Source organism: Panicum virgatum, chromosome 7K, assembly GCF_016808335.1.
Source record: "Panicum virgatum strain AP13 chromosome 7K, P.virgatum_v5, whole genome shotgun sequence".
Taxonomy (NCBI): domain Eukaryota; kingdom Viridiplantae; phylum Streptophyta; class Magnoliopsida; order Poales; family Poaceae; genus Panicum; species Panicum virgatum.
Window position 1 is genome coordinate 37588139 of NC_053142.1, and position 20712 is coordinate 37608850.

Here is a 20712-nt window from a genome sequence, read left to right on the forward strand (position 1 = left end):
CATGTGACATGAATACATCACCAGAAGAACAACATCATTTAGTTTGAAAAACAACCAATATTTATTTTCTTTTACACTAAATTCTCTGTGAAGAAAAATAAATGTTGAGAAAATTTTAAAATTTTGAGAAAATTGTTGTTTTATTTTTAATTTTAATCACATCCTGAAATTCAAAAATTTCAGGGTGTGACATCGAGCAGGTGACTCATCTCCGCCTCGCTCAAGGGTAGCGGATCTGCCCTCGAGCAGGTGACTCATCTCCGCCTCGCTCGAGGGTAGCGGATCTGCCCTCGAGCAGGTGACTCATCTCCGCCTCGCTCGAGGCCCTCTCACGGCACAAGGGACAAACGGCCCCGCCGCCCAACCGACCGCCGTACAAAGGCATTAAAGGCCAGCCACTCCGCCACGGCTCAAATGATGAGCGGCGCCAGACCGCCGCTCCCGCGGTGGATGTGACCGACGTCCCATCCGCTGACCCCGGTCACCGCTCCGCCACCCCGGTCGCTGTAGCAACACTGTGGACATTCAATGCGGGGCAAGACAAGTTGGCGCCGCCCCCGTTACTGTTCTGCCGACATCAACCATCCGGACTCACCTCCCACTGGGGAAGGGGTCCGGCGATGTCACGTGTCCTTCCGAGAAGGACGCTCTGCACGCACGGGCAGGGACCCCGGACCTCCCCCTTATGGGGTCCGGGACTTCCACGCGCTCCTGGACCTTCTAGTGTGCACGCCCGCACTCCGACCAGGGGGTCCGGGGCCGTCCCACGCCATTACTACCGCCGGGACACTGCAGGACGACCGGCGCAATCTTCGCGGAACCCAGGACGACAACGACGCGCGCCGCCTTCCCACAGTACACTTTCTACAGTGTTCGACCACAGTACCCCGCGATTTAAGGGGAAACGATGACTTCCATATCCCCACTCATGTGCACCGTCCTTCCTTGTGACTGTAAAAGGAGGAGGTGGGCTTCCTTAGGCGTAGTTGGCAGCAGGTTCTCCGGTTTTTCTCCCTCAGAAAGGCCTCAGCACTACTGAGCACTCACCTCAACCGACTCCACTCCTAGCAGAGACTTGGGAGCTTCCCTCCCTCTCTCGCTTTGCTTGTATCCCCTACTACAAGCACTCCGGGTGCAAGATAATACAGTGCCCTCGCACACCCCCTTTGCTGGACGTACGGCCCCGCGGCCGGAACCAGGATAAAACCGTGCGTTACTGTGTTGCCTCTTGCATCATCATCTGGGACGAGGAAACACGCAGCATTTACTAGTTGGGATTCAGGCCCCTCGGGTCGGAACACCGACAATAATGTCCTTTATCTCAATACAATAAATTTTCATCAAAATTGTGGTCTTTACGACCTGCTCCTATCTACTGCACTGATACTCTTTGGCTGTTTAGTTTCTTCTGTTGTCCTCGTCTAATCCGACACTACTGACGCGTTGCAGCTTCCTCGTGTATCGCCTGGCCCAAAAAGTGTAATTGATCAATGCCACCAGCTCGAAGACTGCCAGTAGCAGGAAGAAGTGATCAAGGCGTGTTCTGTTGAAGTTTGTTCCGTCCAGCCATCCTCTACCGCCATCTCCATGCCTTGTCGTTCTGTTCACGAGCTGAATGAGGGCGCAACATGACCAGGCAGCCAGTCCATCCAGAAAAGACTGCACTGCTGGTGCGATCGGCTTCATTGTTGGAGGCGCTTCACTCTTGATGAACTCAACTAATCCACCGAAGGATGCTGCATCCATGATGCTTAGCAGGAAGTATTGGATCACCAGCCAGAAGACAGACATTGGCACAGCAGTTCCTGTCGATGTTAACCCGTGCTGCTCCACAATAGTCATTCTTTTTGCTTCCACTAATGTGGCGATGAATGCCGCTGCTGTCCCACAAACTGAACCAGCACCAATACGCTGCAGTGGGGTGATACTGCACTCGTGGCCTATGGTTATTCTCAGCAGAGGTGTCAAGATTCGGCTGTAGCATGGCTGCATCAGCACGTGGAATGCTGTTGGGATTGCTATGAGAGAAGCAGCAGGTATCTGGATTGCTCCTACCCCTTTGTCCATTGTGCTGCCAACTTGTATGGTTAATGTCATCAACAGCGTGAAGGGCAAGTAGATGACCAAGCAGCTGATAAAGATTGGAAGCATTCGGGTGATAGCCTTTGTTTCATCAACTTGAGTAGTGCTGCAAAATGAAATTGGGCTGTTACCACCAGCATGTATCCAGGATTTGTCCAACAATTGTTTCATGGAGAGAATGATTGGGATACAAATAAATGTAACTCTTTGTTAAATGAGTAAGTTTCCAGCGAAATGTGATCAGTGAGGAACTTACCCAGATTCGTGGATGCAGTCTGCTCTGCCAGTTTCTTGCAGCTCGATTACCTCTACAATGGCCTGCCTCTTCTTTGATGAAATGACAAGAACCTGTAAGGGTGTACCAGGTTCAGAACTCAAGAACCTCTGTAAGTCAGTTTTTTCTCTTTTATATTGAATTCTTACAAACCAGCTGATAAAAAAAAAGTGCGTACCCAGTGCCGTAGGCTTCCCGCACTGTGCGGGGTCTGGGGAAGGGTTGTCTTGATAATTCTTACAAACCAGCTGATCTTGATAATAAATTTAATTTTGTTTTATATTCATACACCAAAAAGGTCTAAGTTCCTTTATTTCTTTTGAGTAATTATCTGCTATATATTTAAACATATGAATAAAATGCAAGGATCTTTCAGCATTAAGCACTGAAGGCAAAGTAATCACATATTGAAACCTTGATTGTAATTTAACAAGTAAACTGAATCGCAGGAACAGGTGTATATTCCATATGAGCAGCACTGTGGGAACTTTTACCTCCAATGTTGTAGTTAGAGGACTTCTGATCGGCTTCTGCATTCGATAGAAAGGCATTCCACTGGCTGCCCCAAGCAGCCCTACAAGAACAATAAGAGCACATATCATAAATCCAATGTTCCAACCCAAGTTATTGTCGATCCACACCAAGAAGACCAAGCCAATTATTGCTCCAAGATCAAGAACTTGAGACAGATCAAGAACATACTCTTGAGCTGTGATTTTTTCGGGTCATCATTGCTGAACTGATCTCCACCAAGAGATGGTATGCAAGAATGCATGCAGCCCTCGCCAACAGCGAACAGTAGTAAACTCATGTAGAGCAATGTCAAGTTCCAACCTTTAACTGGCTTACAGTTGTTTAGTTCTCTGTTTGTCTCGCAAGTTTCAGGATGAAGGAAAATGAGCTTGCAGTGCTAACAACGTATAGCCCTGCATCATGCAACAGAAAATGTTTATAATTTGGCAGTTTTCAACTTCTGGGTTCCAATTTCGAAAGAAATATGTTCCAAGAGATATTATTATCACTTATAGTAAAGCATTTTTTATGGAATAAACTACTAAATTATGTCTATCTTGTATTGTTATGGCATAGCCTAAAAGAAGCTGAATCAACGTGCTATTCTTTTGCTTCGGTAGCTCTAGTTGCACATTGCAGCCAAAATAGAAATGATTTTGTTTGATAGAAACAAGAATAATTATTAGTTAAAAAAGGTATAACTGATTCAAAATATTTTTTAACAGGGAATTAGATTGAGAAGTAAATTACCAGGACCACACAGGGGCCGAATGCAAATATAGCAGTGGTTCGCTTAATATATGCATCAGAGATGAAGTTCATCAGTGCAGCAGATATTAACACAGTGCCACCCAGGTAGCCGATCACAGTTGATGAGGTCACAATATCCAGATGCAACGTCCCTTGGAAATAGGCCGCCATGCCGTAGTTTGAGCTGCTAGGGCAGCTTCTCAGCATGAACAAAACTGCAAACAGCATAACATTTAGCTCAAACTGTTTGGTTGCAACTGGTTTGAAGAGGCGGAACATCTAATTTCTGTAAGAAATACTGATCCGGAGTTATGGACCAATCAAGACTAGTTTAGGTTACCAAGTGTAGATGTACGTGAGCCAAGAAAGGTGAGGTCTTTTTGCTGGCTTGCCAAGATTCTCATATCTCTACATATTCAGGTAGATTAGTCTGTGCATGCAGCATTTCGAAAAGGGTGCGACTATTCTGAACCTTTTTAAAACCAAGACTATTCTGAGCTGAGATCAAACATTTGTGTGTGGGTTGAAATTTATATAACCTTGTCAAATTTTCATTTGGCACATAGCTAAAACTTAGAACACAAAACATGATTTATGGCTAAAAGGGATCTCATAGAACTAATTTTGATTTAACGTGCCAACTGGTGGCTAGTTCAGCGCTATAGTGGTGCAGTGCATTTCAGTACAAATCATAGTATTGTTTTACTGTGGATGTTTTGAAAAAGAAATCAATGGGTTTTTTTTATACGGGATTGCATCTTATCTTTTTCTTTTCTTTTTTTTGCGGAAAGGATTGCATCTTATCGCGATAGCTTATCATTGATGCAAGTGCACCCTTCTTCAAACAGAGCAATAGTTTGGAGTTTATAGAAGTCAGTGTACTCTTGCAGCTGCTTCTACAGAGCACAGATCAAGATGTCAGTTACCACTGATAAAGAATTGAGGAGGTCAAATTGTCGGTTATTGTCCTATCTGGCGTTGGATACCTCGTGTTGTAAGTAGGGTTCACCTAACCGGTGGGAACCTGACCGGTCCGGTTCCGGTTTGAGCCGGTATCAAACCGGCCCAAATTCAAAATTTAAATTTAAATTTAAAAAAATAAAAAATTCCTAAAAATACTTCAAGGTGCGATAAATCTAATGGTGTCAAATTTTCTAAAAAATTCGTTCATTTAGTATAGTTTGCGGGGATTTGAAGTTAAACAAAAAAATGTGCATACAAAAGTATACAAATACAATGTAAAAGTAGTACAAAAGAGGGTTGGAGGGTTCATTTAGACTAAAATATGTTATACAAATATTTATTTAGTATACTTTGCGGGCATTTGAATTTAAACCAAAAAAGAAAAAAATTGAATTTGACCGGTTACCAGTCAAACCGACAGGTTACCAGCCAAACCGGCCGGTATACCGGTCAAACCGACCGGTATACCGGTACGAACCGGTTGAATTGGGAAGTTTGAATTCAAATTTGAATTTGACCGGTTCTGTCGTGGTGCTGCAAACCACGGCCGGGTGGCGGAAGGCACCCGCCCTAGCCCCGAGGGTGTGTACTCAGGGGGTAGCTCGTCTTAGATCGATCTCCCTTCTGAACACAAGAAACACAGCAGGATTTAGAGTGGTTCGGGCCGCCGGAGCGTAATACCCTACATCCACTGTGTGTTGTATTGCCTTCCCACAAGCGTGAGGAGGTGCGAGAGCTTGAGTCTGTATGGATCTGTCCTGTGCACAGCGAGCGCCTCCCTTTTATATCTCAAGGGGGCGCGTACACAGTCGTTGGATCCCCGACAGGTGGGTCCAACGATGTAGTATAACCTAACGCACTGTTCATGCATTATGGCGTCGCAGGCAAAGGAGATCTTTCTCTTGGATTCCCTCGCCTGCTCCCGGAGCCCTTCGTCCATCATGTCCTAGCGTCGTCTTGTCAGGTCAGGCCCGTCGCAGCTAGTGACCACCGCCCGTCACATTGCTTAAGCGGGCGGTGTAGCTTGCGGCGTAGGCGGCATGATGGAAAAGTGCCGTGCTGTCGTATCCGTTTAATGCTACAGGCGGGCTCTGCGCGGGCGCGGCTCAGGCGGCTGCACTGTGCTCCTTGGTAATACGCGGCGCGCAGCGGGGCCTGACAAAAGGCTGTCTTGTGTACCACGGCGGCAGAGCACGCCTTGTCTATCGCATTAAATGCGGTAGGTGGGCGAGTCTTCCTCCGGAAGGCTCGCGCACGATCCCACGCCTCCGGGACACGTGGCGGCTTCGGACCCCTACACGGTGAGGGGAGTCCGGACGGGCGTAGGAGGTCCCGGACCCCTTTGGGGGTCCGAGGCTTCGGCGGTCAGCTTGGAGCTTCCCTTCCATGGAGACACGTGGCGCCACCGGACCCATCCTCAGGCGGGGGAACGGTCCGGGGCCGTTGGCCTGGTGAGGGAAAAGCCTGGCCTGTGGGGCCTGGCTACTCCGTCTCTCCCGCGCAGCTACGGATAACTACGCGGGTCCTGCTTTGCTGCAGTAAGAGTGGGTATCCCTGTTGCAGGGTACCGACAGTGGCCCCCGGGCCCACCTTGGGGGAGGTACGAGCCCACAGGTGGGGCCACTTCTGCGATTTGGTACTATATAGCTTGAAGCTCCTTTCTGCAGGTCTTGACCGGCTTTGACTACCCATTGGGTTGGTTGCTGCCTCATCTCGTCGCAACGGATTACTGACTAAGGGCCCCACGATAAGCGGTTCACTTAGTCACACGCGCGACGTTCGGCATTGTTGCGGCCGGAGTAAACGGATCATTTACCACCGGCGCAGCTCCCGAAAAGCTCGGCCACGCCTATGATTAATGCGCGCACGTCAGCTCGGCTTCCGCCTTGCTTCACGCGCGCGGGCGACGGTTCGGATCCCGCCTTTTCGCACCCCCCGTTGATTACCCACCCTCCCTGACAGGTGGGGCCTGGGCCCCTCACGTCATGGACTGGGCGGCTAACTCCTGGTGCGAGCGTCGCTTGAGTTCCGGCGACGGTTCCGGGGCGCGCTGGTTGAGACAGGCTTTATAACGGGGCATACCGTATCCTATGGTTGCTTTCCCGCATTCGTCTTCTTCCTCCAGCCTTTGCGCCCCTTTGCCTCCGAGCCTTCCTTGACCTTCTCTCCCCCCCTACACAGGCTCCTTCCTCGTCCGTCAGGAGATGGCATCCCTTGTTCATCCCCGTCGCTTCCAGACCGAGGGAGAGCTGAACACAGTGCGCCGCCTGCTCGGGTGGAGCGCTCAGGAGACCGGCTGGGGGGTGCGAGCAGGCTCGGTTCCCCTTGGCAACCTCCGCGCCGGGGAGTTCGTGCTATTTACCTCGCACGTCTCCGCCGGCGTGGGGCTGCCGATTTCTTCATTCTTGCTGCTGCTGCTGGAAGACTTCGGCCTCCAGCTTCAGCATCTGACGCCCCACTCCCTCCTCCTGGCGTCCATCTTTGTGCATTTATGCGAGATGTTCGTAGGAGTGCGTCCCTGCGTCATCCTCTTCCGCTACTTCTTCATCCTGGTGAAGTCCGGAAGGAGCAAGGACGAAGTGGGAGGGTACTACTTCCAGATAAGGAGCGACCTGCCGACTCCTTACATTCCGGGCCTTGCTGGCGGAAGGTGGGAGGAGTGGCGCAGGGATTGGGTGGTTGCCACCACCGAAGCCAACGAGCGCCTTGTCCTGCCGACCGCGGGGCCCGCCTCCGACAAAGCATCCTGGAGGGCCAAGCCATCGCTGCAGCCGGAGTTCGACTCCGTGCTGGATAAGATCAGGTCACTGGCAGGGAGCGGCCTCACCTCGTGGCACGTGCTCGGCGACTTCGTGAAGCGCCGGATCGCCCCCCTGAAGCAGCGGCCGCGACCGGCGTGGAGCTTCACCGGCCTCAACGATTGCAGCAGGACCCACCGCGGGGAGGGAAGCGACCTGACCCAGGAGGCCTTGGAGGTCCTGGTGCGGAACGTGACGGGAGACACCTTCATCGCAGAGAATCTGATCCTCCCGCAGAGCATAGTCCCCCTCTGCGAGGACCCAGCGAGGGTGGCGGTGCTGGCCACCCTGCCAACCCTGGACGACGGGGGACTGGCCCCGCGGCAGACCGGGGGTGACCCGAACCGTGGGCTCCGGATCCCTGGCTCGTCCGGGGATCAGGCTACGCTAAGCGCTGCGGGGTCCGGTGCCACTACGAAGGGGAAACAGGCCGCGGCTGCGGCCGGCTCCAGCCGGGCCCAGAGCAGCTCCGGTGCGTCGTCAGGGGACGTAGGCCGGCGGAGGCTACTCCGGGGCGACGGGACCCTGGTGTCGGAGCCCGCCGCGAAGCGCCAGAGGTCTTCCGAGGGCGCAGGCCAGGGTAGCTCCCGGGCTGCTGGCCCCCACGGGTCCTCTGGCGTAACTGGACCACCACCATCGCCGCCGAAGAATTCATCGTGCCGGCAGCAAGAGCGGCCGCAGCAGGAGCAGCCGCAGGAGCAGCGCAGCAGGTACGCGGACGGCAGCAGCAGCAACAGGAGCGACCCCGGGTTGCAACCCATGCCGCAGCCGCAGGTACAGCAGCAACGGGCGCAGGCCCGGGTTACGCCTGTATCGCAGCTGCAGGGGCAACAACAGCAACAGCAACAGCAGCAGCTGCAAGAGAAGAGGCCCGGGCTCCGGGGACGCTGGTCCCCGGTTCTGCTGGGTTAGTGTCATCTTGCTCTCCTCTCCTTGCGCCGGTGTTTCTGTTTTTTTTTGTGTTGACGGCTTTTCTGCTTTGCTACCAGGGGTTCCCGCCCCAGCGGTTCTTCTACCACCGTTGGCACATCAGCAGGTGCCCGGGCGGCAGGGGGGAGGCGCCGGAGCTGGGCCCGACGGCGCCCGACTCGGCGGCAGCGGGGGCGCCGGAGCTGGGCCCGGCCGTGCCCCGACTCGGCGGCAGGGGAGGCGCCGGAGCTGGGCCCCCGACGGCGCCCGACTCGGCCGGGCAAGCGTGGGGCGCGGAGCTGGGCCGTGCCGTTCCCGACTCGGCGGCAGACTGGGGGCACCAGAGCTGGGCCGCGCGCCCGACTCGGCGGAGCTGGGACGCCAGAGCTGGGTCCGGCGGCGCACGACTCGGCGGCAGCGGGGGCGCCGGAGCTGGGCCCGGCCGTGCCCGACTCGGCGGCAGTGGAGGGCGCCGGAGCTGGCCCGGACGCGCCCGACTCGGCGGCAGCGGAGGCGCCGGAGACAAGTGCTGCAGCGGAAGCCCCTACCTCCAGCTCCGGTCCTGCTGCGGAGGAAGAGTTGGAGGTGGTGTTTGGCAGGCGGCTCCTGCAGCTCCAATCCCCGGAGGAGGATGCGACTCCGCTTCCTCAGGTGCTGTTGCGAGTTCGGCGTTCAATTGAAGAGGCAACCTCCTCCGCCGAGGTGGCCTTCCGGCGGGAGTGGTCTGCGCTGGAGAGCGAGCGTCAGCGCCTCTCCGACTGGCACACCCGCCTGGAGGCGCACACGAAGGCGGAAGCCTCCCGCGCTGCGGAAGCTCGGTCGAAGCTCAAGTCGGACCAAGAGGCCTACCGAGCCAGCCTTAAGAAGGTGTTTGACCGAGAGCTCGCAGTGTCGAATCGGGAGAAATCCTTGGCACAGCGGGAGCAGGACTTCACCCTGGAGGTTGTTGGGTTTGCTGCTCAGCGGTCCGGCCTCGAGGCTCACCTCGCAGCCCAGCAGTCAGAACTGGAGACTCGCAGCGAGGACCTCGAGGTCCGGAGGCAGGAGCTCGACGTCTTCTCTGCGACTCTGCAGGGATGGCATGAACAACTGCAGGAGAGGGCCCGCCAGCTGACTGCCGACGAGGCGGACTTGGAAGAGGACCGGAAGTCTCTTGCCAAGCGGGAAACTCACGCCACCGCCATAGAGAAGGAGCTTGAGCGCCAGCGAGAGTCGCTCAAGAAGCGGAAGGTATACGCGGAGCAGAAGGAGACCAAGCTGGAGGAGCGGTCCCGCGGACTCAAGGAGAGATCCCGCGAGCTGGAGGAGAGGTCCCGCGAGGTGGAGGTGGCCAAGGCGGCCTTGGACACCCGGGTGCAGGAGGCTGTCCGGGAGGCGGTCCAGAAGCACCAGGAAGACCAGCGCGCTGGAGCTCAGCGGATCGCTGACTGGGCGGCCGAAGCGAGCCTCGCACTGGTGCCATTTGGAATGAGCCCGATCCAGGTGGCGGAGCCGCCAGCTTCGATAGCTGACGCCCTCCCAGTGTTGAGCTCCGCTTCGGATAGGCTCCAGCGCTTGGGGCCGGTCCTTACTGGACAGCTTGAAACCGAGGGCCGCGAGCTGATCCGGATGGTGGCGGAGCACATCCTGACCTGCCTCCGGAGCCACGACCCGGCCATCTCGCTGGCGCCCGTGGTCGATGGCCCTGTAGCAGAGACGGAAGCCGCCGCTCGGGACAGCGTGCGGGAGGTCGTTGACTTCGTCGCCGCCTACTTCAAGCGAGAGCCTGCGGACCCTTAGGCTGGGGATTGTATCTTTTTCCTTTTGCATTATGTAACAAACATTGTATTAGTTGAAAGTTTTTGAAATAGAAGAAACTTCAACTTAGCTGTTTGGCGGTTGTTGATTTGCGGTATGCGGCACCCCGGCGCCCTGGCCCCCTGGCGGATAGGTTCAGTTGTCTGGACCTGTCTGCCACCTTGGGCATAGGTGTCACATAGCCTGCAAGGCGAGCAAGCGCCTTGTTCCCTGCGTGGTATACAGGAGTACAGAGAGAAGAATCAAATTTGCTTATATGGTAGCAATGATACTGCAACTTAGCTATTTGACGCATGCAGAATCCATCCATGATGTGTGGGACAAAGCGGATGCCTGGGCCCCCTGGGAGAGAGACTCAGCTGCTGTGAGTCTGTCTACCACCGAGATTGGCTCTTATCCTGCATGAAAGCTTTGAAGCAGATACTCGGCCCCCCTGGTAGATAGGCTCAATGGTTTGAGACTGTCTACCACTGGCCAGGTTTGAACCTGTGTACCACTTCAAAGTTATAGCTTAGAGCAGACCCGCGGGCTCATTCCTGACTAATCCCAGGCTTGGTACCAGGTCTAGGACTCTAGATGCGCAGGTCCAGGTAGCTCTGTACTTGTTACAGAGTGGGGGAGTGCGTAGGCTTAGGGTCGGAACCAGGCTAAGGCGCTACGCAGGGCTCCGGACCACTCCAGGAAACAGCACGATCTTTCCGGACCTGGCTTCATCGTCCTAGACCCTTCGCAGCAGTGGGTGAGGTCACTTTGCTGTGCTCGATCCTTTGAGATATGGTGCTGGACACGCCGCGTTGGACTTAGGAAGCCAGCTCTTGATCTGGGACGAGGTCCGGGCCCCCAATTACCCGGCTCCAGGTACTAGAGTACTCGTTACAGGGTGGTGGAGAGTGCAGGCTTTTGGGTACGGAACCAGCTAAGCGGCTACACTGGGCTCCGAACCACCCCAGGAAACAAGTACCCGCTCCCCAGAGTAGGTCCTTAGGGGTCCGGACCCCTCTCCTGCAGCAAGAGGGTCCGGACCTGTACGGTAGTCCAGCAGCTCAATGCAGATCTTAGTTGCAGCAACAAGAGTAGAGGTCCCGCGGGGGTTAGAAAAAAGCGAAAATTCCGAGAATCGAAATGCGTAATTTAACTTTGACACAAAGACAGAATTAGGAAAAAATCTTTCCTTTGCAATCTCGATGTACATGGCTTGCGCGATGGATGTCAGAAGCCGGGTTTATGAGGTCGGACCTCTACCGCTCTGAGCCGCGCGTTAGCCGCTAGTGCGATGGATGCCAGAGGTCGGGTTTACGAGGGTAGCCCTCAACCGCTCCGGGCCGCACGCTAACTCTATCTTATTACAAAGGAAAGGTTATTTCCCTGCTCTGCCTAGGTGTAAAACTTACGCAGATGCTCTATGTTCCACGGGTTGGGCAGCGGTACTCCGTCTTCTGTGGCAAGGCGAACGCATCCGGGCCGGCATACCTCTGTAACCTTGAAAGGCCCCTCCCAGCTGGGGGAGAGTTTGTGGAGCCCCGCTCGGTTCAGGATCCGTCTGAGGACGAGGTCGCCAGCCCGGAGCTCCCTACTGTGCACGAACCGTTGACGGTAGCGCCGGAGCGCCTGGTTGTAGCGTGCATTTCGGATCGCTGCTCGCCACCTTCGCTCGTCAACGAAGTCCACGTCGTCGCACCGCAGCTGCTCCTGCATGGATTCGTCAAAGGCCTGGACCCGTGGTGAGCCCAGGTGAATTTCTGGGGGAAGGCATGCTTCAGCCCCGTAGACCAGGAAGAACGGAGTCTCCCCGGTGGCTCGGCTGGGTGTGGTCCGGTTGCCCCATAGTACACATGGAAGCTCGTCAACCCATTTGGCACCATGCTTTTTCAAGCAGTTGTAGGTGCGGGTCTTGAGTCCCCTGAGGATCTCTGCATTCGCTCTCTCAACCTGTCCATTGCTGCGGGGATGTGCCACGGACGCAAAGCATAGCTGGATGCCAATGTCCTCACAGTACTCTTGGAAAAGTCTGCTTTTGAATTGGGTCCCGTTGTCCGCGATGATGCGGTTTGGGACGCCAAATCTGCACACAATGGACCTGAGGAATGCGACTGCTGATTTCTTAGTAATATTCACCACAGGAGTAACCTCCGGCCACTTAGTGAACTTGTCAATGGCAACATAGAGGAACCGGTACCCGCCGACAGCCCGGGGGAAAGGCCCCAGGATATCCACACCCCACACAGCAAATGGCCATGAGGGCGGAATCATCTGTAGAGCTTGAGCTGGGGTGTGTATTTGCTTTGCATGGAACTGGCATGCTTTGCAGGACCTTACCAGCTCAGCCGCATCCTGGAGTGCTGTTGGCCAGTAGAAGCCGTGCCGAAAGGCCTTGCCAACAAGCGTGCGAGAGGAGGAATGACTTCCGCACTCGCCTCCATGGATCTCCGCAAGCAGTTCGCGGCCCTCTCCCTGGGAAATGCATCGCATGAGGACTCCGTTGGCGCCACGGCGGTAGAGGTCCCCTTCTACCACCGCGTAGCGTTTAGCCAATCGGACTATGCGCTCAGCGGACACATCGTCATCAGGGAGGATGTTATCTTTCAGGTAGTCCCGGATCTCGGAGATCCATGCATCGGGAGCTCCCAAAGCAGATAGGGGTGGTTCTGTGAGGTCAACAGGCTCCTCAACAGAACACACAGCCCTAGTTGGGCACCATAGGTGGAATACTGCCGGGACCGCTAGCTTCGAGGTGCCAGCTTGATCCCCGTCACCCGGCTCGGCAGGCTGGGCGGTAGGTTTCAGCAGCCGTCTTTCAAAGACACCCTCAGGCACAGAAGCCCAGGTAGATGCTCTCGCAGAGAGATCATCTGCTGCTGAGTTGTGCTCGCGGGGAACGTGTTGTAGTTCCAAGGCGTCGAAATCCTTCTCGAGCTTCCTCACGTGTATGAGGTATGCCGCGAGCTGGGGATTATTGCAGTTGCAATCCCCTCGGACCTGCTTAATGATTAGCTGGGAGTCCCCCTTCACCAGAAGCTGCCGGACCCCCAATGAGAGGGCTTGGGTCAGGCCGAAGATCAGAGCCTCGTATTCCGCCATGTTGTTGGTGGCCTTGAACTCAAGGTGCACCATGTACTTCAGCTGATCTTCGTTTGGGTCGATGAGGACCACACCAGCTCCGGCCCACTTCTCGCGGGCGGACCCATCAAAGAAGAGTGTCCAGTGAGGCTCGGTGAAGACTGGTGTCCTGATTTCCGGCTCCGGGGGTCCAACATTTATGGCCGGACCTCCAGGGTTGCTTGGGGAAGGAGTCCACTCCGCTATGAAATCAGCCAGGATCTGGCTTTTGACCGCATGGCGTGGCTGGAATTCCAGTTGGAACTCCGCCAGCTCTGCTGCCCACTTGGCGATATTGCCTGTGGCGTTGGAATTGTGTAGAATCGCTCTTAATGGGTAAGAGGTCACTACAACAACTCGGTGTGCTTGAAAGTAGTGGCGCAGTTTCCTGGACGCAATAAGTATTGCATAGATAAGCTTATGCGTCTCAAGATACCTGGCCTTTGCCTCGTGGAGGACTTCACTGACGTAGTAGACTGGCTTTTGGACGGTCCGGACCCTAGTTCCTGGGTCCAGTTCGTCCTTGTCCACCGCATCTGTCCCTTGGGCCCCCAGTGGTTCTGGGCTCCCAATGGGATGAGGCTCCTCCGGACCTGCCTGTGCGGGGCCCGGACCTTCAAGCTGGGGTGAGGCTGACGGGCCCCCGTGTCCGGGGTCCGGCTCACCATCCTCGGCCAAGAGGACCTTGGTGCTCCCCTGGCGGGTTTGCTCCATCCTTTCGGCGACCAGCACCATGCTGACCGCCTCCGCAGATGCAGCAAGATACAGAAACAACGGCTCACCGGGTTCTGGTGCCACCAATACTGGCAGCGAGGTGAGGTGCTGCTTCAGCTCCTGGAAGGCCTGTTCAGCCTCTTCGGTCCATGAAAATGGACCGGACCTCCTCAACAGCTTGAAGAAGGGAAGGGCCCTCTCAGCCAGCCTCGATATGAAGCGGCTAAGAGCAGCGAGAGACCCAGTAAGCTTCTGGACGTCCTTGATGCGGCCAGGAGGCCTCATTGCCTCGATCGCCTTGATCTTGGCTGGGTTTGCCTCGATGCCTCGATGCGAGACCAGGAAACCCAGCAGCTTCCCTGCTGAGACGCCGAAGATGCACTTCTCTGGGTTCAGCTTCGTGCGGGTGGCGCGAAGACGGTCGAAGACGAGGGACAGGTCCTCCACTAGTGTTGATCCTACCCTAGTCTTGACCACAATGTCATCGACATAAACCTCAACAATATCTCTAATTAGATTACAGAAGGTTTTGCTCATAGCTCGCACAAACGTGGGTAAGGCATTCCTTAGACCATACGGCATGACAATGTAGCAATAAAGCCCATCTACTGTTACAAAGGCAGTATGCTTCCTATCCTCTCTAGACATCTGAATCTGGTGGAAACCAGAGTATGCATCTAGGAAAGACAAAAGATCACACCCGGAGGTGGAGTCCACGATCTGATCGATACGCGGAAGAGGGTAGGGGTCTCTTGGACATGCCTTGTTGAGGCTGGTGTAGTCGATGCACATCCGGAGCTTCCCGTTGGCCTTTGGGACGACGACCGGATTGGCCAACCACTCGGGATGGTGGACCTCCTCGATGAAGCCAGCGTGTAGGAGCTTGTGGACTTCTTCGCGGATGAAGTTCTGCCGCTCCACAGACTGCTTCCGAGGTTTTTGGCGCACCGGCGTGGCGTCGGGGTAGATCCTCAGATTGTGCTCGATCACTTCCCTGGGGATCCCGGGCATCTGCGACGGTTCCCAGGCGAACACGTCGACATTTGCCCGGAGGAAAGCGATGAGCGCGTCTTCCTATTTCTCCTCCAGGTTCCCCGCGATGCGGGTGGTCCTGGTGGAGTCCGCCCCAATCTGTACCGACTTCACGGGAACTTGGTCCGGATCAGATGGTTGGACCTTGGGAGCCTTTGCAGGCGCCCTGGGTTGCGAGGTGGACGGATCCTCCTCGGAGCGTGCAGCCTCTGCCGCCAGAGTGTGCAGTCTCTCAACTGCAGCAACGGCAGCGGTGCGGTCGCCCTGCACGGTGAGGACTCCGGCAGGGGAAGGCATCTTCAAGACCAAATACCCATAGTGGGCAATGGCCATGAAGCGGTAGAGTGCCGGTCGGCCAATGATAGCGTTGAACGGGAGGTTCACCTCCGCAACATCAAACATGACGCTTTCTGTGCGGAAGTTTTCCTCGGTCCCGAACGTAACCGGCAATGTGATGCTCCCCAGGGGGAACACCGGATGTGGGCCCACTCCGGAGAATGGGCGAGAGGGAGTCAGCTTGGACTCTGGGATCTGCAGCTGCTTAAATGCTGCATAACTGATGACGTTGAGGCCAGCCCCACCGTCAATCAGCACGTGGTAGAGCCTCACGTTGGATATGACAGGAGCAGTGACTAAAGGTAGCACACCAGCTCCAGCCATATTCTCCGGGCAGTCGGACGGCCCGAAAGAGATGGTGGTGTTCATCCACCTCTGGTGCGGCGCCGCCCTGGGGACCCCCGGCTTCACCGAAAGGACCTCCCGGCGAAGGGTCTTCACGTCCCGCCGGGAGACAAGCTCCCAGCTCCCGCCATACATCACGTACAGCTTCTTGCGGCGGTCGCCGTTGTCGGAATCGGAGTCGTCGTTGTGATAGACGCCCTTCAGCTCTCGAGCGGGGGATTGGTACCCCAGCTCCTTCTCCCCGGCTGCGGCTCTGCTGTCAGAGGCCTTCTCCTTGCCGGCCCGCTGGCGAGGAGGGGGTGAGTCATCCTTAGAGGACTGCTCCCGCCGCCCACTGACCCGCTTCGCGAGCTTTTGGATCTCGCGGCAGTCAGCAGCGCTGTGGCGAGCGGTGGGATGCACTGGGCATGAACCTCCGCTTCCACCTTGCGGGCGAGGGCGTTTGCCGTGTGTATTCTGGCCCCCAGCCGCTGCCGCCGCAGCCGGCGCCGCTGGTGGCGCTGCTGCTTGCAACGACTGGTCCGCCAGAATGCGGCTCCCCACGACCCCGGTTCTTCTTCTTCTTCTTGCCACCGCCCTGAGCGGTAGCGCTGGAGCCACCAGCCTTGGTGTCTCCGTCTTGGGGAGCTGAGTGCCATGCACGGCCCTCGGCGGCCCTGGCACACTTGTCTGCCAGGGAGAAAAGCGTAGTGACGCTTTCCACCTCGTGCGTCGCCAGCTTCTCGAGCATCTTCTCATCACGTACCCCCTGTCGGAAAGCAGTAATAATAGATGCATCTGAGATACGAGGAATGGTACCCCGTACCTTAGTGAAGCGCGAGATGAAAGCCCGAAGCGTTTCCCCGGGTTTTTGCCTCACGGCGTGAAGGTGTGCCTCCACACCATGCTGCTGGTAGGCGCTGGCGAAATTCGCTGTGAACCTTGCACAGAGCTCTTCCCAGGACTGGATCGTCCCAGGTGTGAGGTTCATGAGCCAGGTCCGGGCTGGCCCGGACAAGGCTACATGAAAGTAGCTTGCCATGACGGCGCCGTTGCCACCAGCTGCTGTGATGGCAGTAACGTACACCTGCAGGAATTCCGACGGGTTAGTAGTACCGTCGTACTTTTCCGGCAAGTGGGGGCGGAACTTGGGTGGCCACGCCACGGCGCGGAGGTGCTCCGCAAGCGCAGCACAGCCCACCCCGGCCACCGGTGCCCCTGGCTGAATCCGGGCGTTCACCGGAGGCCTGGGTGCCGCCGCGTCCAGATCGACATTGAGGTTGCGTCCCTCAATGTTGAGACGGCGCTCTCGCGCCCTCTCGACAGCGATGCGGGCATCCTCCCCCGCGCGCCGGCGGTTGAGCTCCGCCCGCAAGTCTTCTGTTCGTGCACCCCTCACGGTGGGGGAGCGCACAGACGCCGACGCACCGCCCTGACGCTGGTGGTAAGGTACCACCGCGTTGCCAGGCGGAGGTCGTTGCCCAGTCTTTGCAGAACTGGGGGAGGCCTGAGCCAGGTGGAGGAGACGGTCGACGTCGTCTCGCCACTGCCTCAGGGCGTCTGGCGAGGCTGCCTCAGCCGGAGGGTTGCGAAGCAACTCCCTAGCCGCGGCTAGAGCTCCGCCGCTCGCAGTCTGTGAGGGGGCCCTTGATGGGCGCCCTGACTCTTGCCGGCGGGCGGCTCGCGCCTCCGCCAACGGTGGCTGCTCCACAGGCACGGTTGCCCCTGGAGCAGGAACGCGAGGGGCGTGCGGCGTGGAGGACGCCACCCCCTCCGTCATCTCCACGTCGTCCACACGGACCATGGGGACGAAGAGGATGATGAAAATGCGACGAGCTACCTCCCCTACCTGGCGCGCCAAATGTCGTGGTGCTGCAAACCACGGCCGGGTGGCGGAAGGCACCCGCCCTAGCCCCGAGGGTGTGTACTCAGGGGGTAGCTCGTCTTAGATCGATCTCCCTTCTGAACACAAGAAACACAGCAGGATTTAGAGTGGTTCGGGCCGCCGGAGCGTAATACCCTACATCCACTGTGTGTTGTATTGCCTTCCCACAAGCGTGAGGAGGTGCGAGAGCTTGAGTCTGTATGGATCTGTCCTGTGCACAGCGAGCGCCTCCCTTTTATATCTCAAGGGGGCGCGTACACAGTCGTTGGATCCCCGACAGGTGGGTCCAACGATGTAGTATAACCTAACGCACTGTTCATGCATTATGGCGTCGCAGGCAAAGGAGATCTTTCTCTTGGATTCCCTCGCCTGCTCCCGGAGCCCTTCGTCCATCATGTCCTAGCGTCGTCTTGTCAGGTCAGGCCCGTCGCAGCTAGTGACACCGCCCGTCACATTGCTTAAGCGGGCGGTGTAGCTTGCGGCGTAGGCGGCATGATGGAAAAGTGCCGTGCTGTCGTATCCGTTTAATGCTACAGGCGGGCTCTGCGCGGGCGCGGCTCAGGCGGCTGCACTGTGCTCCTTGGTAATACGCGGCGCGCAGCGGGGCCTGACAAAAGGCTGTCTTGTGTACCACGGCGGCAGAGCACGCCTTGTCTATCGCATTAAATGCGGTAGGTGGGCGAGTCTTCCTCCGGAAGGCTCGCGCACGATCCCACGCCTCCGGGACACGTGGCGGCTTCGGACCCCTACACGGTGAGGGGAGTCCGGACGGGCGTAGGAGGTCCCGGACCCCTTTGGGGGTCCGAGGCTTCGGCGGTCAGCTTGGAGCTTCCCTTCCATGGAGACACGTGGCGCCACCGGACCCATCCTCAGGCGGGGAACGGTCCGGGGCCGTTGGCCTGGTGAGGGAAAAGCCTGGCCTGTGGGGCCTGGCTACTCCGTCTCTCCCGCGCAGCTACGGATAACTACGCGGGTCCTGCTTTGCTGCAGTAAGAGTGGGTATCCCTGTTGCAGGGTACCGACAGGTTCCGACTGGTAACCGGCCAAACCGGACCGGTATACCGGAACCGGACTCATCCGGTTTGGCCGGACCGGTCGGGAAGGTAAACCCTGGTTGTAAGTCCCCATTTTTTTTTTTTACTTTCGAGTCGTACAATTCCTACAGCTGTGGATCCAGATGGAAACCAGTCAGATACTCTAAACAACTAATCAAAGAGGTCAAACTGTCAGTTGCCAAAATGAAATGCCTCTTTCTCGTGTTCTAAGAGGAAGCGCTATTCCGATATCCCCCAGATTCAAATAAAAGAGAAACTTTGGCGTTTTGTTTGCATATTTAGCTTTTGTTATAGTAAACAGAACAGAGCTCAAGACCAAGTAGTGCGCGAGTGCAACAACCATTAGTCCGTATCAGTTGCGAGGATGAAAAGGAACGGAAAATAGTAACTGCAGTTTGTAGCATGCTAGGGGGTTGTCATAGTAGCATGATCAGTTAGCATGCCAAGCCTTCACTCACATCGCTTTCACAAAAATAAAAAAAAGGTACTACTCCGTAGTAAGACCTTGCTTTCAACTCTCTACCGTCTACACTCGAAAGCTAAATACTCAACACTGAACCGAAACAAGCTCATGCTTATTCTTCTACTTTGCAAGCATGACCCATTGCATGGCGCAGACCTCCGCGGACGGATAGCGACAAATCCTGAAACGGGTCGGGGCAAAAAGAAGGAAAGAAGCACTGCAAGAGATTGCAAGAACACAACAAACAGAGCACTCGTGCAGAACACTTTGTAACAGGAACGGGAGCCGATCCAAATCAAACAGATCACCAGCTGAACAAAGGCACACACCCATGAACCTTACATACCGTAGAGGAAGAGTGTTGCCCTGATGCCTCCATGCCTCCTGTCGTCCACTGCATTTCCTCTCCAGTCCACATACACATCTTCACCAGCCATTTAGCTTAGGCTTCTTGGTAGGGAGGGAGGGAGGGAAGGAGAAGAGCTACTCGAGCCAGGCCTCTTCTGGTGCACAAGCAACTGGCTCGGTTCTGTTGAATGCACGAGATGCTCTATCACTGCAAGGGTGACAGAGCACAAGCTCCTCCAAAGTTCCTCTCATGTACATGTATATATACGGAGACATGTACGAGCAGTACACCCGTGCGCGAAGACAGGGGGCTAAACTTTAGCCTACTTATTTACATATCAAATAGTCGGTCTAAATATGATGTTAGTCTAATTACATATAGATGATGGCTAATTGGACATTCGAATCCATTAGCACTTGATTAGCTCTTCTTAGCTCATAGTTAGTCCCATTAACACATCTAAAGCTAAATTTTAGCACATCCAGACACCCCCTTAATTGACTAATTAAGGCTTTCTTAAATAAAGGAAATAAAAAGAAGCGGTAGAAATCCCAACGTATAGCCTAGTGCATCGGTAGCAACTCAGATCCTGGGATCGAATAGGATGTAACGGTGTTGTGCTTTCAGTGGTAACGATGATGTTCCCATCGGCAGTGAGGCGTATGTGCTACAGTGACTTCATCAATCTCAAAAATTTTCTGGATTAATCTCCGAAGATGCTAATAGAGGTACAGTTTGCGTATGTGCGCTCATAGGATGAGTATACATACCTTGTGAGTATAAGTTGTACTGTATAATCTCAATAAATAAATAAATGCATTGTACACGAAGAGCGAGGGGGTCTTGAATTGTTGGCTCCTGATCGTTCACGTGGTGAACTGGTTGATCATGCCCGCGCGCCTGACGCCGCTCCCGCTCGTGGTGGCGACGCCGCGTATCGCGGCCGGCCGGACGTGGACGGCTGGGCGCGCATATCTCCCGTCCTGTGCGCGAGCGCTTACCACGATGGTGACGTGCGCCGCGTGAAACTTTCTACTACCACCGATACTGCTGTTGGGAGTATCATCTGATTCTGATCACACTGCTGTTGGGAGTATCGGTCACCAGTTCACTCCGGCCTGTGTCCTTGGTCATTGCCAGCGTCAGTTGATCTCCATCATCTGATCACGATGGGCTAGCTCGATCATGGCATTGTTTAATTTACTAACACTAGTACGATGCAGGTGAGTGGCCAGGTGCAGTAGGCACACGCGGTGGATTGTACACTAAGAGCCAATTAATTAATTAATTAAGTAGAAATTGAAATTAATGTGTGGACGACTGATCTACTACACCCTATAGTTTATTGGTTCTGGTTAATCGCAGAATCGCC

At 55.6% G+C, this 20712-nt stretch overlaps 1 pseudogene; it reads right to left on the reverse strand.

Moving 5' to 3' along the window:
- Window positions 1–1398: 1398 nt before the first annotated feature.
- Window positions 1399–19428, reverse strand: LOC120640210 (annotated as a pseudogene).
- Between the last annotated feature and the right edge of the window lie 1284 nt (window positions 19429–20712).